This window comes from Lissotriton vulgaris, chromosome 5, assembly GCF_964263255.1.
Source record: "Lissotriton vulgaris chromosome 5, aLisVul1.2, whole genome shotgun sequence".
Lineage (NCBI taxonomy): Eukaryota > Metazoa > Chordata > Amphibia > Caudata > Salamandridae > Lissotriton > Lissotriton vulgaris.
Genome location: NC_141693.1, coordinates 681,444,871 through 681,463,274, shown reverse-complemented (window position 1 = coordinate 681,463,274; position 18,404 = coordinate 681,444,871). Strand labels below are relative to the sequence as shown.

Below are 18,404 nucleotides of genomic sequence, written 5' to 3'. Positions count from 1 at the left end.
ACTTTTATCCCTGCCTCCGGCCCTTGACCCCCCCAAATGGTCCAGAAATCTCTCCCAGATTTCCCTGGATGCCATGGAAGAGGCTAAATCTGCTCCTACCTAGCGGCACAGAGCTCCCCACAACTGAGATCATCTCGCTGTATAACGAGAACATGGTAACCTTGCTTGACCAACTTGCTCCCCTGAAATTAAAAAAAGTCGTCTTAATCCGTCCAGATCATGGTTCGACTCAGACATCAATGATGAAAGGAGACAACTAAGAGCTACAGAAAGACGCTGGAGGATATGCCCAGCACCACTCATCGCGATCAACTTAGAACAGTCCGGAAGAATTACAACAGACATATCAAGAATAAAAAATCTGTGTATTTCCGCTCCGCTCTTGATAACGCAAAAAAACAGACCTAAGGAGCTCTTTAATATCATCAGGTGCCAAATCTCCAAACCTGATACGTCCCTAGGGCCGGCTTCCAAAGAACGGTGCGATAACTTTGCCAACTTTTTCAATGATAAGATCTCCAAGATCGATCAATCCCTTGACACCAATCACGCCTCATTAGCCTATAGCAGCCAAGGTGAGGTGTGGGTGAGCGCCCCCTCTCTTACCTCTAAACCCTGGTCTCTCTTACAGTCCATCATAGAAGAAAAGATAGTTAAACTCATCTCCACCTCCAAACCCTCTTCACGCGCCCTAGACCCCCTACCTGCTCAACTCACTAAAAAGCTGAAACTCTCCCGAGCCCCTCTCTGGTGCAGGATTATTAATAACTCCCTTAAAACCGGTATTGTTTTGGATTGTCGGAAAGTGGGACTAGTCACCTCGCTGCTAAAAAAAAAAAACAGGCCTAGACATTAATGACTTAAACAACTTCAGACCCATCTCCAACCTTCCTCTTCTCTCCAAAATCTTGGAAAAATGTGTACTCCAACAACTAACCCAACACCTGGACAACACCAATCTTCTCAACTCCCATCATTCGGGATTCAGGAAAGGTTGCAGCACTGAACCGCAATCCTTAACATAATAGATGACATTCACAAATCATTGGACTCAGACCAATGCTGGTTACTTATTCTCCTAGACCTATGGAAAGCATTTGACACTGTAGATCACAAACTTCTCCTCAAGGCCCTCGAAGAAAGGACTGGTCTAGACGAGGTGGTCCTTAAATGGTTCTTTTCATTCCTCCACAACCGCTTCCAGAGAATCAAAATCAAAAGCTTTGAGTCCGATCTCCATCACATCAACAGGGGAGTTCCCCAAGGATCAATGCTCTCCCCTCAACTCTTCAACATCTACAGGGAACCCCTGACCACCCTCCTCAGATAAGCTAACCTCCCTTTCCACTTATATGCTGACGATACTCAAATTTACTTGGAAATCTCATTGGCCAAAGACATTCAAAGTCTCAACGAGTCAGTCACTAAGAGAAGTGCAACTGTGGCTGTCCAATAATCACTTAAAGCTGAACCCGGACAAAACCGAACTCCTCCTCATTTCGAACAAAGAAGAAAATCCACAAATGGTCGAGTGGATAAAAGCCATTGATGCGCTCAACGGGAACCTCACCCTGGCTGATTCTGTTAAATCTTAAGGCATTACACTAGACTCAAAACAGGACATGACCAAGCACATTAAGATCTCAGCGAAGAGTGCCTTCCTCAACCTGAAGCTTCTAAACAAAATAAAGCCTTTTATCCCACCCAAAGAACTTAAGCATGCCACCCAAGCATTGGTGATGTCAAGACTAGACTATGGAAACGCAGTCCTCTACGGAATAGCTAAAACATATCTTGCTTCCCTGAAACCAACTCTCAATGCGGCTGCCAGAATGGTCACTGGAGTAAAGAAATTTGATCATATCTCTCCTGCTCTCAAAAAACTCAAGTGGCTTTCTATAGAACTGGGGCGAACTTCAGAACAGCCTGCCTCACACACAAAGCCCTTCACACAGGCAAACCCGAATATCTGGCGGCCAAAGTAAAAAAAGCTGGCCAGAACAGGACTCTCAGAAGCTCCAACACCTTACTTCTCATTCCACAAAAATCACGCAAACAGAAAACCGCCGCCAGGTCCTTCGCTGGCAACGCGCCTAAAATCTGGAACTCTATTTGCCCTCACATCAGAACTATTCCGTCCTTCACTAAATTCAAAATTCAGCTTAAAATCCTTTTCCTTGACCGATCCCAAAGGAACAGATAGGAGCAGCTGGAGCCTTGAGATTCACACTTCCCTTCCCGGATTCAATGTTAATCAAGATCTTGATATGGACCCTCCATCGCATGGTCACTGTGATTCTTATTGCTGAACTGCCTTGCCTTACTTTATTTTGTGCTGCTATCTTTTCCTCTGCTATGTAACCAATGTGAAGCGCTCAGAAACCCTCTGGTCAGGCTAGCGCTATATAAAACTTCTTAAATAAAAAAAAATTATATATATATATATATATATATATATATATATATATATATATATATATATATATATATATATATTCACTGAAAAAACCATAGGTTTCACACATGTTATAGTTAGCTGGACATTTCACTCATACAAAACCATTGAAATTCCCCTGTTATAGTTAGTTCAGCTAACTATAACTTGCGCGCCCGCAATGCACTGCTGATGATGTCACATATTACATCACTCATGATATGGTCAGTGACATCACTCATGACATCACTGATGACATCTCAAATGCCATAACTGATGTCATCACTGATGACATCATCCTTGTGAAAGAGTGGCAGACCTCCTCTCATCGTAATATAACCTTTGAAACACACATTCAAAAATAGAAACTAACATTTTCAAAAATATGCTAATTCCTAACTATAACGTTGCTGAAACCTATGTTTTTTTTCAGTGAATTTCTAAGGTTTTTTAAATGCGAATTCCTAACTTTAACGTGGCTGAAACCTATGGTTTTTTCAGTAAATTTCAAAGGTTTTGAAAATGATAATTTTTAAATGTATTAATTGTTATATTTTTTATACTGATTTACTACATTATTTTAAAGTATTTATTTTTAGATATTTTATTTTTTAAATTACATTACACATTGTTAATATAAATTGGAAAAAAAAAGTTTTTAAAAATATTGAATATTTTTAAATTTATTTATATTTTATATAGCAGGCAATGATATCCTATGGAAGGAAATTCAAGTTACTGTAACTAGAATTACTTTTCAAGATCAGTAGTGGGCTGAAAGATGCAGCACTGAGGTCTCTCCTGTTAACAGGTGAGTAACTCAGAATTCGCAGTTCGGATGATTTTAGAGGAATTTTTTAAAGATTCAAAACTCCACACTTAGAAGAATTTCCAAGTGAAACCAGTCAACATTAGCCTATGGAAGGAAATTCAAATTACTGTAAGTACGGTTAGAATTACTTTTCAGGATCAGTAGTGGGCTGAAAGATGCAGCACTGAGGTCTCTCCTGATAACAGGTGAGTAAATCGGAATTCGTTGCTCGGCTGATTTTAGAGGAATATTTGTACGGTTCAAAAATAGACACTTGGAAACTTTTCTGGTGAAACTCACACAATAGATTCCTATGGAAGGAAATAGAAGTTTCTGGTAAGTACGCTTAGATTTACTTTTCAGGGTCCGTACTGGGCTCAAAGATGCAGCACTGACGTCTCTCGTGATAACAGGTGAGTAAATCGGAATTCGTAGTTCGGCTGATTTTAGAGGAATATTTTGATCAATAGTGAAGGAAGGGGGAGGCGCCTGAGGTGACATGTGTGCAAACACGCCCTTTGGCGCGTTTTAAGTTGGGGAATTAATTCCTTTTCAATCCTTAGGTCCCCTGTGGGCCAACTAGCCCACCAGGTACCTCCAGTATGCGCCAGGGAGCTGCGTTACAGAGAGGTGTTCAGAGGCCACGCCCCCTTTTTACAACACTCTGCAACACAGCTCCGTGTTAAACAATTGAATGATAATCATCTGAACCTCGAGTTTACTGCACATATGAGTACCCAAACTGTGGTCTTTCTAGATGTAGAGGTATTCATTACTAATGATGCCATTGCTACTAGATTATATCGTAAGCCCACCGCAGGTAACTCATTGCTGCATGCATCTAGCCATCACCCGCGGCATCTTATCCAGAGCATTCCCTATGGGGAGATGTTCCAGGTGAAACGCAATTGCAGCAGTGATACAGAATGTCGCATTGCGCAGGAGAACAGCGTTTGCTCAGGGTGGTGGCAGCACCTTGCTAGAGCGCTCGGATCTGTGTGGCAGACTGCGAGGGATTCCTCTTCTGTCACGCGCCTCACGCTGGACTTTTCTCCTGATTTTTAATTCATTTTTAAAAACACCCCCAATTGATTGTCAATTTGTGCTGTGTGTGTTTTTAACCCCTACCTGCTGTTCCGCTGTGTGCGTGAGCGTTTTACCGGTCCCCCTGGGCCCCGGTCCACCGCGGCTTGCCAGTGCCGATTGTAGTGGAGGGCTAGGTCGGGCGCCATTTTGGTAGTCCCGGTTCCCGGCTGGACTCGAGTTAGCGGTCCAGCGCGGGGAGGGGCTTGGCCTTTAAATAGCGATGTGCCCTCGAGCGCGCAGCGGTCGCGCGCAGCGGGCACGCCGACTGCGCGCCGAAGGAGCGCCAAAGGAGGGCCCGTCTGTGCCCGTCCGTGCCCCGGACGGGCCCAGGGCCAGTCACCCTGCCCGGCCTCCTTTTGTGCTGGCTAGCTCAGAGACGCTGCAATACTCTCGAGCGGATCTTCTGAGACTTGCCCCTCATAGCAAGGGCTCGCCTTGCACGCGCGCTAACCCTGCTAATGCTTTGGGAAGATGCACTATGTGTGCATTCCAGCCCCAACCCTTTCTCGCTCCACGTTCAGCTAGCAACGCCGCCACTACCAACATCAGGGCGGGCCTGATCAATGCCAGATCGGCAGTGAAGCATGCGGCTGATATCTTTGAACTACTTTCTGATGGCCAACTGGAGCTGCTGTTCCTTACAGAGACTTGGCTGACCTGTACCTCCGCTCCTAGCGTTGAACTCGCCATTCCCAGGGGGTTCAAGATAGCTAGAGCTGACCGCCCCCTGGGTAGAGGGGGCGGACTAGCGGTGGTGTTCAAGGAGGGATGGAGCTTTGAAACTGAGCCTCTCACTGAGAATCTAGGGGGTGAGGTTCTCCATTTCTCCATCAAAACCTCTCCCCACTTCACCTTAGGTGGATCTTTGATCTACAGGCCCCCAGGCTCAGCCACCCAATTCCTCAACTCTTTAGAAGAACACCTAGTCCCACGGGCATTAGGCTTTCCTAAGTTTCTTTTGGTCGGGGACCTAAATGTCCACATGGATATCCCGGATTCCTCCGAGGCTCGCAGGCTCGGGGAAATTCTGGAGCTTGCCCAGCTAGTACAATGGGTGTCGGGGCCTACACATGTGGGTGGCCATTTGCTCGACCTGGTATGTACGAATTTCCCTATCCAGCCAGTGTCGGTGGAAAAAACATCCTGGTCTGATCATGACCTGATCAGGTTTAGCTGGGAGCTGGCAGAGTCCAGCCCCCCGCCCCCCACCTGTCATCGTCAAAAAATCAATCTACCTGCGTTCAGACTGGCCCTGTCTAACACTCGCCCACATCTCAAGGGATGCCTGGACGATGCAGTGGGGGAGTTCAATGAATGGATAGGGCAGGCGGCGACTGCTTCTACCAAACAAACAGTGCTGACCAGAGCCAGACGCGCGCCCTCCCAACCCTGGTTCTCCCCAGAACTAAGAGAACTGAAGCAGGGCTGTAAGCGACTTGAACGCTTATGGAGGAGAGAGTATAGCCCAGAGGCTAAATCCGCCCTTCGACTTGCTCAAAAAAACTATTATGGAGCTATTAGGGTCGCTAAAGGTCTCTATTATGCCGGGCGCATTAACAAGGCCAACAACAACAGCAGAGAGATCTTTGCGATCGTCAAAAGCTTTGTGTCCCCTGTGGCGGAAGCCATGGCCCTTCCGTCCTCTGCACAATGGTGTGAGGAGCTGTCTAATTTTTTTATAACTAAAATAGTGAAGATCCAGCGAGGCCTTTTAGAGGCACTTCCCGCTGATCGCTCTGTAGCCGGCCCTTGCTCACCCTCTCCCGCACCCCCTGTGCATCAACTTACCACCTTCGCACAGGTTTTGGAAGAGGATGTTCTCCGTCTTCTCCAGTCCCTTAAATCGGGCTCCCCGGTCGACCCTTGCCCTGCCCGAGTGCTCTCGGAAGTGGCGGAGACTGTTTGCAGTGAGACCACGCAATTGGTGAATCTTTCTTTGGCCGCTGGCGTGGTCCCCCAGGTTTGGAAACACGCTAAACTCCTTCCACTCCTGAAAAAACCAGGACTAGATGTGTCGGTCCCGGGAAACTATCGACCCATCTCCCTCCTGCCTGCTCTCACAAAAATTTGTGAGAAGGCTGCTCTTCTTCAAATGGAGAGCTTTGTGGAAACATCTAATGCCCTCCACCCGGCCCAATCGGGCTTTAGGGCTGCCTATAGCACCGAAACGGCCCTGGTGGAGATGTCTGAAGCCATCCGGGAGTGTCTTGATGGAGGTGGCAGAGCGGTCCTAATTTTATTGGACCTCTCTGCCGCGTTCGATACTGTCCCTTATGATCTCCTCCTTGGCCGGCTGTCAGACATTGGTGTTGGGGGAGTGGTGCTTGATTGGCTTTCTTCTTTTCTATCAGATAGGACCCAGCAGGTTTGGATGCCTCCGTATGCCTCGGAGCAAAGACCTTTGCTTACAGGGGTCCCGCAGGGGTCCACTCTTAGCCCCCTTCTGTTCAATGTATACATTACACCTTTGGTATACTTGGCTGAACAGTTCGGGGCTAAGATTGTAGGGTACGCTGATGACACCCAGCTGCTGTTTACCTGGCCAGATGACAACCTGGACACATCCACTGTTCATCTTTGTTTATCCTCAGTATTTCGCTGGCTAACACAGGCCCAGCTGAAGTGCAATGAGGACAAGTCCGAGGTGCTCTTTTACGGCTCCTTTCCCCCTTCATTCAAGAGCACACTCTGGCCCCCTAACATTCCTGGCCCAACCGAGATGGGAAGACCTGCAAAAAATCTGGGTGTTTGGTTTACGGAGGATCTCAGATTTGAGTACCACATCAAAAAACTCACCGGCACCTGTTTTGCCACTCTGAAAATGCTCCGCAAATTTTTTCCCCTGCTCCCTAGGGAGGCCAGAGAGTCGGTTGCCAGAGCACTCATACTGGCCCGCCTTGATTATGCTAATGCACTGTTTAGTGGCATTCCAGCATACCTGGTTAATCGCCTCCAAATTGTTCAAAATGCGGTTGTACGCCTTTTATTTAACATCCCTAGGTGGAAGAGCGTGCGCACGGAGTTGCGCTCGCTTCACTGGCTTCCAGTTATACAACGCATTCGGTTCAAAGCCTTGGTGCTGGCGTTTCGCGCAATTCATGACCAAGGCCCCTCTTATCTGAAGAGAAGATTCACTAAGTATATCCCGACACGCACCCTGAGATCTGCCTCATTGTTCAAACTGTCTCTTCCCCGCTTCAAACGCGCCAGACTGGGTGGTATGTCATTGTCGGTGGTGGTTGCTCGAGCCTGGAATGCCCTCCCTTTCCACCTTCGCTCCATGCCGACAGTAACTGCTTTTAAAAAACATCTGAAAACCCACCTATTTACGAGTGCAGGTTAGGAGGATTCTCTTGTCTTGTTCTTTGCCGCTTTGATCCGTTTCCCGCGCCAGGATACTCACAAGTAATAGAGCGCGTTACAAAACGGTTTATAACATAACTTATAACATAACAGCAAGAAAAGATTTTTAGCGCAAGGTTACACAAGATCTGTTGTTGATAAAGCTATCAATAAAACCAAGGCACTCACTAGAGACCAGGCACTTGTTCCCAAAAAATCAAGGGTGAGTCATACAATCAATGGCACACCTAAAGTTAGGGTCATTCTAACTTACGACCAACAACATAAAAAAACAGGCGTATTTTGAAACGAAATTGGGCCCTGATTTTAAATGATCCAGTAATAGGTGCAGACCTGGCTGAACATAGCAGCACACCACTATTGACTTTTTGAAAAGCCAGATCTATGGGCAATTGCCTTGTGAGGGATAGCCCTGAAATTAAACCTCCAATTAATTGGCTATCCTCGCAAAAAGGTTTCTATAAATGCATAGTTTGCAAGGCATGCAATTTTTCTAAAAATAAAAAGGAATACACTACCCCATTTTTGCCCAATCCAGTATGTATTAAAAAAAGAATCACATGCAAAATGGATTATGTTGTGTACGTTTTAGAATGTCCTTATGCGCTACGCTATGTAGGCAGCACAAAACTGCAGGTGCACAAGAGAGTTCTTCAGCATATACGTGCAATTTCCAACAAAGACCAGACATATCCGGTGGCGAGGCACTTTGAGGTAGCCCATGATAGTAACCCCAAACATCTTAGTTACTATGCAATTGATCATATACCTCAATCACGTAGAGGTGGCAACCGTGAGAGTGCGCTTAGTCTATTAGAAACACGCTACATACTGGAATTGAACACCAAGTCCCCGGCAGGTCTTAACGCAACAGAAGACTTATATACATGTTTTTAATGGGCCAATGACCTTTGGGTATATTTTTCTTCCCTTTTTCAAATCTTAAAGGTAATATAATGTGGTTCATATGACTGTGTTACTTTAATTATGTACTTATGCTTACCGTTATATCCATCCACTGCTATGGGAGCTATGAGTGAAACTCTCCCTTTTTTCATTACATTATGAATTTGTATTTATCATGTGCAATCCTTAAAATCTATTGTATAATGGTTTTAATCCACTATAATGGTGGTTTATTATCACCCCATATTTAATCTATTTCTCATCCTCGGCTGGTGATGAGATTAAAGATTATTCGACTTTTTTTGGAAAGCTCACTCATCAACAGCTGTGCATGCCCACTTGGGCTTAATTCTTCTTAGGAAACCATGATTGACTTTAGTTTCCTTGTATGACAGACTATTAATGGTAAATAAGTTGTTTGAGGCTATGAGATCATGATATGCTGAACTATCTGGGGCAATAGTAACGAGAGGTGGTTTTATTGCACCTTCTCGTTTGTGCATCCTCTTAATAGGTTATACATATGTTATGGGTTGTATGAGTTTTGTCTCATCATTAGGCTCAATGTGCCCTACATGATCCCGCTATGATTGCACTGTATATTTTATTGTATATAGAGTGTGTACATAGATGTTTATTTATTTATATATTTATATTCAATATATTTATAAATTATTTTTTATCTTAATGCATTTATGCAGATACTATTCTTGAATTGTAAATATTTGTAAAGAGTTTACATTTTTACTTTTGAACATTTATGTTCTCATTGAAAACATTGCCACAGTCTGTCCTCGTTATCCATTAATTTGTTGCACAGCTGTTGTAAAAAATGTTGCACAGGTGCTTTAAAAATGGCTTTTCACTAACGCAACGAGTCATGTGATCAAGGTCCAGGTGAGACTGAAACGCGTCACGGCGCCGATGCAGGGTGGTTTAAAATAAATATTTCTGGCACGAAGAACTTTCTGGGTCCGCTATTCTTTTATCGTTATTTACTGGATGTTTGGAGAAAACTACAATATATATATATATATATATATATATATATATTTAACAAACAATCTCTCATAAGATTCATGTACAGTCTCTTTAGGCTTCTGAGTAGTTTTAAAACATTTTTAGCCAATCCATATCTTTCAGAGGCACTCTGGCCTTCAAAAAGGTAATAACTGCATCATACTTCTCCATCACCGTAGGAGACAGCGCATTTGTCCCAGCAACTCTTGCTGGTTCTTCTCTGGGCCACTGCATCGCAGTTTAAAATTCAGCCCATAAATCAGCTGTCACTACAATGTCAAAAAACATATTCAAATCAGTCCACAGTACCTTTGAAATCTTTATCAACCTTTCCACTTGTGAAAATCACTGCACCAGCTTGTCCCTCAATTTGGTAAAATTGTTCATGAATGCCGCCAAATCACCATGACTCCAGGAAACATGTACATACGTTACTCCCGCAATGTCTCTACATGGATAACTTCCTTCATCTTGCTTCCCTGCAATAGCCGCTTCCCTCTTTTTCTTATGTTTCTTAGCTCATCTGAATTCTAATTTCTCAATTTCAGCCACTTGACCAATTCTATAATATGCAATCGCAGTCCTGTAGTCCTGATATTTTCAAATGCCAGGTCATCCAATTGAACCGTATAGATTCTGTGTAGATGCACATATTTTGTGAGATCTTTCTCATATTTTTGAACTAGTTCAGTTAATTTGTTATAGGTTAAGGCTGCTCTTCTCTTAACTGCCTTGCACAGTTATATTAATTATTTCCTTTGATACTGTTTTATGTGTTCAAACTCCAAACACCCCCTTATTATTTCTTCCAATTCAACTTTTAGTTGTGAGACATTCAGGGGCTTTTCTTTTTCTATGCCTAATATCGAATCTGTTCCCACATTTTTTGCCTTACTAGCTCCTGCTGTTTCATCAAGCCAGGCTGGTATATATCCCTCCTTAGTCGCACCTATTTCTTCTGATGATATTAGGGCTGTAAGTACTAGCATCCCTCCATCTACGAGTGCTTGCACTGGTAGTGGTGGCTTCCAAGCACCTATCTCTGAGTTCTGAGAAGTTGATACAAATCCTGAAGGGGATACTCCTCAGGTAACTAATTGAGTCTCAGGTCTTGTTTCTATAAGTGGAGGAGCACTTGCTGCCACACGGGTTACAGATGGAACATTAGCAACAGGTACTGGGGCTACATTGGTCACTGCAGCTGTAGAAGTCACTGTTGGAACAGCAACATGTGGTCGAGTTACTACTAGTGAGGCAACCTGCAATATTTGCAGGGGTTGTTAAATTTGAGGTGAATCTTGCTGTACTGACTGGAGCAGTTGGCACTATCCAACTAGTACTAGTGCCTGGTCCACTCTGTTCTGCTGATGTCAAACGTGGGGAGGGTCTCAAATTCAAAATTTTTTCCAATATTTCATCTCCTGAATCAGTATCCGACTCATCTCCTTCTTTTGTAATGGAATCTTTGCGCTTTCTCCTCTTAGTAGTCTCTGAAGTAAGGACTAGATATAATCTAGTGCCTTCTATGATGGCTTTTCTCCATCTACACTGTTCTTCATCCCATCGCGCAGTCGTGAAATTCTTCACTGCCCCATTAGTCCTCCTCTGGTATTTTTCCTTCTCCCTTTCCATGGCAACTCTGTGCAATGCATTAAAAGCTTCATACTGTAGGGGTCTAGGTGGTGGCTTTGTTTCATACTAAACTAATTAAATTCCAGTTGTTATTTTCTCAGTCTCTTAATAACACATCCAAATTCAAGGTTTGCCTTTAAGGACCCAATCCCAGCGCAACACTGCTACGTCACCAACCAATCACAGCACAAAAGTACACCAAATGACCAAACCCAGCAAGAAACGCACAACCTCAATCCTGGCAGCAGCTCACTCTCCCTTTAAATTTCCTTCGTACTTACACAATTACATTTATTAACACTTAAAACACTTTGTTTGCTCTACTTAAGAAATAGGGATTCAAATTCACTCAAGGATCTCTTAAGCATTCATTAGTAAATTACTCGACCAGCATGAAATCACTCAAATCAATGCAGTTTCTCTTGTTTGCACAATTAGGTTCAACTAACAACGAGTAATATTAATCAATCACAATAACTGAATAACCCTATATTACAGGTGCAGCTGAAGGTACCTCACAAGCCACACCTCAAAAATATATGCAAACAAGATTTCAAGTATTATTTTATTGTGGAATCTTTCGATTACGACGTGTCTGAAATCTTCGAACATCTTTTCAACCACGTTTGAACTAGTTTTTCCTCACACACTCATTCTTATCACACTCATTCAAACCAGGAAAATAACACACCACCACAACACATTTACCCAATTAATACTATTGTTGTGGAGGAGGAGAGGCTGTTGGACATGATTCGGCTCAATCTGATTATTGGACAGACCCCAACTCCCTAGCTTTAAAGTCATAACCAGGGCATTGTGGTCACTGTCCATCCGTTGATGAATCCGAAAATCCAGGACCTTATCCCACGATCTAGATTTGATCATGATATAATCTATAATCGATGTATGCCCTTCTCTGTTAAAGGTCGCAACAACAGGTCTATCTGATTTTAATCGACCGTTACAAGACCTCCTGGAAATGGACAAGGTAAGGGAAGTGATTTGTAAGACCAACGGGGTCCATGCTTTGACCGGTGGAATCGAGGGTTCCGGGGTGTTCCAGTACTGGTTCTCCTCATCAGGGTCATCTGGACCCATATTACTAAGGGGTTTATACTGACAATTGAAATCGCCCCCAATTATTATACCATACTCTGAGTCAAGTGTCAGTATAAATTCACTCAATTGTTCGATGACCTTTGACTCTTGCCCACTCTGGGTTGGCCTAGAATATATATTTATTAGAGCAATGTGTTTATTCCCTGGTAGGGTTAACAAAACACATTGGATATCGGGGAATTTGCTGGCAACAGTTTAGCTTTGGCTCCCAGGTGGGTAGTACCCAGATGCTTAGCCCACCTGACGGTCTTCCCCTACCTCCTTTTGTTGCAAGAGTATTAAATGTGGCAAATCCACACCGCTGATTGTTATCCAGGGCCCACGTCTCCTGCATACGGCAAAAGTCATGTTTGTCCATGAACATGTCCCAGTCTTCGGATATCAATCTGTTTTTTAACCCAGCGACATTCCAGAATAGGATATTGATGCTCCCGTTTGCCTCCTCATACGTGGGGCTCACATTAAGACCACAGTTAGTTGGCCTTAGCAATAAGTCACCCGTAAGTACAGTTCCCCTCCCCCCCCAATTGCACTACTGTCACCACCAGTCCCAAGTACTCTTGCCCCAGCACCTCCATTTTCGGTAGGTGCTCCTATTGCCTTTATTTTGTATTTTGGGGGGCCCACCACTACTACTAATAGAATCACAACATTGTTGGCCTCTTTTGTCCCCTAATTTGCCTTCATCCCCCAAAAAGAACGTCCTTAATAATAATACACTTCTTCTCAGCAAAGCTAACCTTCACTCCTAGTAGGTTCATGCTATCCACTACGAAATGTGGGGATTTCTTAATCTTATGTAGTGAGTCTACTGATTCCAGGGAACTGTATCTGTTGTTGTGGTGGAACATGTCAAGTGACAAAGGGCGATTTTGGGGCCCATTCCAGTAGGCATTACCCATGAAGGGATTGCCACCCTGGATTTCCCTACCCGCCCAGTTCCTCCCTCCCCTGATGGGTGCTGAATATGCATTGCCCGGATTGAAATAAGTTAGTGGAAGGGATTTTATTGATGTTTCTGGGCTACCTGTCTCCAGATTGCAAATGTGCTTCACTGTCCAAGTATTCCTGAAATTGATCACAACACAGTCACCTTCTATGTTTTTCCCCCCCAAGACCCCACCCAGTCTACTCACCTGACAAATAGGATTTCACTTGATCCCCGATTTGGGAGAGGTTTATTGTAGTTCAACCAGAGGATACATTTGTTTTTGAGGTCACTGTAGTCCTCCATCTTTCCCTGGTTCAAGGAGGAGACCCCAGCGAGGACCACCACATATGGTATAGATTTTGGGGGCAGGTCTAGGTGAGGTAGCGAAGGCCTATTGTGTCCGGGGTTTGGTTAGGACTTCGACCCCCCCGTGTCCCTACTTCCTCCCACAATCTTTGTAGTTACCGGGGCATCAAGTACAACAGGGTCAGGCTTCAAGGTTGGGTTATTACCCGCTGTGCCTAGTTGAACTGGTATAACTCTTTCTGTGTTTGTGCCAAACAACATTGTACCCTGGAGGCCTACTTGGCTAAGACCATGGGAACCGCGACCTTTGCTCACAGACTCAACAACCCGCATAGCCTCCCCACTCTGTTTTGGTAAGCACATTGATTCCAAACGAGATAGTCTTAGCTCAATAGAGTTCAGTCTTTCATGGGTGGGGAGGCAGGACTCTGTAAATATCTGCTCCATTTTGGCCCAAAAGTCACCCCCGCTCTCAGGAGGGGTTGTGTCTGCATTAACTTCAATGATCACAGACTCATTTACTACAGGCTGCGCTCCATCAAGGGCAACTACAGTTGGGTCACTTTCCGTAAAAGCACGTTTCTGCAATTTCGTTGTCCTATTAATGAGTGCAGTTCCTCCGCGCTTTCTTCTGACTACTTGATCAGGCACTTTACTAATAACCCCTGAGTTGGTGTCCAGGGCCGACCATATCGACAGTTCCGATCTAGTAGTTCCCGGACTTGTAGTTAGATTAATTGCTACGTGTGCCATATTTACTGGGGAACTGTGCAGACTACCAGCTACTTCAGCCAGTTGATTACCCTCACCAGTAGGTACAACAGGTGCAGTCTCAGCCGCTTTTTCCATTATGGGCAATTGCGTCTGGGGCAAAGTTATGAGCACCGGGGACTGGACGTTAGCCAGTAGACCCAATGAGGACCGCTTATCAAAGATTGGATCCATAAATAGCCATTTCTCAGTTAGTTCTATTTCACGCTGTAACATGGACGTTGTCCTAGTTAAAAATTGATCTATTGTCCCAACAACACATCCAGTAGTTGACTTTCTCCCCTTCCCTGTACTGCTTGAAGCCATGTCCTCGTTTAGTTAAGACACAATATCTACAGGACTCAATAACCAGAAAAGTTTTTGCCAGCTACAATGCGGTGTGCTAGAAGTCTTTGTAATGTAAAGCAATAAACTAACCTTACTGTTCGAATCTGCAGAGAAAAACAAAGAGAGTGGTCCCGTCCCGTCCTTGTTCGTGCTCAGAAGGGCCCGCCCTTGGCCCAGGCTTCGCCCGGGGCACGCCCGCACACGTCCCGCGAGGCGGGAGAGGAGACTCGAAGAAATACTTCTGTATCACAGGTGGGAGGGGCGGGTGGTGCGCAGCTGACCCCTGGGCCTCCTGGGTCCTGTAGTTCTCTAATATTGCCCTAGAGCAGTCTTGGCTCACAAAAAAATCAAAGCGCAGAGTCTACTGCGGAGCGGGAGAAGCAAGAAGTATTTGAAGCCCCCGCTTCACAGGTGGGAGGGGCGGGCGGTGCGCGGCTGACTCCTGGGCCTCCTGTAGTTCTCAGATATTGCCCCCAACAGTCTTGGCTCACAAAGAAATCAAAGTGCAGCGTCTCCTGCAGAGCAGGAGACGCAAGAAGTATGTGAAGCCCCCGCTTCACAGGTGGGAGGGGGGGGGGGTGCGCGGCTGACCCCAGGGCCTCCTGGGTCCTGTAGTTCTCTGATATTGCTCCCAGCAGTCTTGGCTCACAAATAAATCAAAGCGCAGCGTCTCTTGCGGAGCGGGAGACGCAAGAAGTATTTGAAGCCCCCGCTTCACAGGTGGGAGGGGCGGGTGGTGCGCGGCTGATCCCTGGGCCTCCTGGGTCCTTTAGTTCTCTGATATTGCCCCCAGCAGTTTTGGCTCACAAAGAAATCAAAGCGCAGCGAGAAGTATTGAAGCCCCCGCTTCACCGGTGGGAGGGGGGGATGGTGCGCGGCTGACCCCTGGGCCTCCTGGGTCCTGTAATTCTCTGATATTGCCCCCAGCAGGCTTGGCTCCCAAAGAAATCAAAGTGCAGCGTCTCCCGCAGAGTGGGAGACGCAAGAAGTATTTGAAGCCCCCGCTTCACAGGTGGGAGGGGCGGGTGGTGCGCGGCTGATCCCTGGGCCTCCTGGGTCCTGTAGTTCTCTGAGATTGCCCCCAGCAGTCTTGGCTAACAAAGAAATCAAAGCGCAGCGTCTTCCGCGGAGCGGGAGACGCAAGAAGTATTTGAAGCCCCCGCTTCACAGGTGGGAGGGGCAGGTGGTGCGCGGCTGACACCTGTGCCTCCTGGGTCCTGTAGTTCTCTGATATTGCCCCCAGCAGTCTTGGCTCACAAAGAAATCAAAGCGCAGTGGCTCCCGGGGAGTGGGTGACGCAAGAAGAATTTGAAGCCCCCGCTTCACAGGTGGGAGGGGCAGGTGGTGCGCGGCTGACCCCTGGGCCTCCTGGGTCCTGTAGTTCTATGATATTGCCCCCAGCAGTCTTGGCTCACAAAAAAATCAAAGCGCAGTGTCTACCGCGGCGCGGGAGAGGCAAGAAGTATTTGAAGCCCCCGCTTCACAGGTGGGAGGGGCGGATGGTGCGTGGCTGACCCCTGGGCCTCCTGGGTACTGTAGTTCTCTGATATTGCCCCCAGCAGTCTTGGCTCACAAAGAAATCAAAGCGCAGCGTCTCCCACGGAGAGGGAGATGCAAGAAGAATTTGAAGCGCCCGCTTCACAGGTGGGAGGTACGGGTGGTGCGCGGCTGACCCCTGGGCCTCCTGGGTCCTGTAGTTCTCCGATATCCCCCCCAGCAGTCTTGGCTCACAAAGAAATCAAAGCGCAGCGTCTCCCGCGGAGCGGGAGACGCAGGAAGTATTTGAAGCCCCCCTTCACAGGTGGGAGGGGCGGGTGGTGCACGGCTTACCCCTGGGCCTCCTGAGTCCTTTAGTTCTCTGATATTGCCCCCAGCAGTCTTGGCTCACAAAGAAATCAAAGTGTAGCGTCTCCCGCAGAGCGGGAGACGCAAGAAGTATTGAAGCCCTCGCTTCACAGGTGGGAGGCGGGATGGTGGGCGGCTGACCCCTGGGCCTCCTGGGTCTCCTGGGTCCTGTAATTCTCTGATATTGCCCCCAGCAGTCTTGGCTCACAAAGAAATCAAAATGCAGCGTCTCCCGCGGAGCGGGAGACGCAAGAAGTATTTGAAGCCCCCGTTTCACAGGTGGGAGGGGCGGGTGATGCGCGGCTGACCCCTGGGCCTCCTGGGTCTTGTAATTCTCTGATATTGCCCCCAGCAGGCTTGGCTCCCAAAGAAATCAAAGTGCAGCGTCTCCCGCAGAGTGGGAGACGCAAGAAGTATTTGAAGCCCCCGCTTCACAGGTGGGAGGGGCGGGTGGTGCGCGGCTGATCCCTGGGCCTCCTGGGTCCTGTAGTTCTCTGAGATTGCCCCCAGCAGTCTTGGCTAACAAAGAAATCAAAGCGCAGCGTCTTCCGCGGAGCGGGAGACGCAAGAAGTATTTGAAGCCCCCGCTTCACAGGTGGGAGGGGCAGGTGGTGCGCGGCTGACACCTGTGCCTCCTGGGTCCTGTAGTTCTCTGATATTGCCCCCAGCAGTCTTGGCTCACAAAGAAATCAAAGCGCAGTGGCTCCCGGGGAGTGGGTGACGCAAGAAGAATTTGAAGCCCCCGCTTCACAGGTGGGAGGGGCAGGTGGTGCGCGGCTGACCCCTGGGCCTCCTGGGTCCTGTAGTTCTATGATATTGCCCCCAGCAGTCTTGGCTCACAAAAAAATCAAAGCGCAGTGTCTACCGCGGCGCGGGAGAGGCAAGAAGTATTTGAAGCCCCCGCTTCACAGGTGGGAGGGGCGGATGGTGCGTGGCTGACCCCTGGGCCTCCTGGGTACTGTAGTTCTCTGATATTGCCCCCAGCAGTCTTGGCTCACAAAGAAATCAAAGCGCAGCGTCTCCCACGGAGAGGGAGATGCAAGAAGAATTTGAAGCGCCCGCTTCACAGGTGGGAGGTACGGGTGGTGCGCGGCTGACCCCTGGGCCTCCTGGGTCCTGTAGTTCTCCGATATCCCCCCCAGCAGTCTTGGCTCACAAAGAAATCAAAGCGCAGCGTCTCCCGCGGAGCGGGAGACGCAGGAAGTATTTGAAGCCCCCCTTCACAGGTGGGAGGGGCGGGTGGTGCACGGCTTACCCCTGGGCCTCCTGAGTCCTTTAGTTCTCTGATATTGCCCCCAGCAGTCTTGGCTCACAAAGAAATCAAAGTGTAGCGTCTCCCGCAGAGCGGGAGACGCAAGAAGTATTGAAGCCCTCGCTTCACAGGTGGGAGGCGGGATGGTGGGCGGCTGACCCCTGGGCCTCCTGGGTCTCCTGGGTCCTGTAATTCTCTGATATTGCCCCCAGCAGTCTTGGCTCACAAAGAAATCAAAATGCAGCGTCTCCCGCGGAGCGGGAGACGCAATAAGTATTTGAAGCCCCCGTTTCACAGGTGGGAGGGGCGGGTGATGCGCGGCTGACCCCTGGGCCTCCTGGGTCCTGTAATTCTCTGATATTGCCCCCAGCAGTCTTGGTTCACAAAGAAATCAAAGCGCAACGTTAAATCATATTTCTATATTAATAGGTGGTAAGTTTTTCGTAAAAATATTCAACTTCCTCAGTCTCAATCCCCAAGAACAAGGTGGCACGTGAGTGCATCGGTGCCCTTTGTGTACAATTTTCAAGAGATATCCATGGAGCCATGAATGTGAATAGAATTTGAATGGTTCAATACCTGCCACTGAAATGCTGCA

General features: G+C 47.0%; 1 protein-coding gene across 1 annotated transcript in view; it reads right to left on the bottom strand.

Moving 5' to 3' along the window:
• The window catches only part of SLC29A3 (solute carrier family 29 member 3), a 304,230-nt gene that overhangs the window by 132,385 nt on the left and 153,441 nt on the right, over nt 1-18,404 (bottom strand). The gene's annotated exons all lie outside the window — the stretch shown is intronic.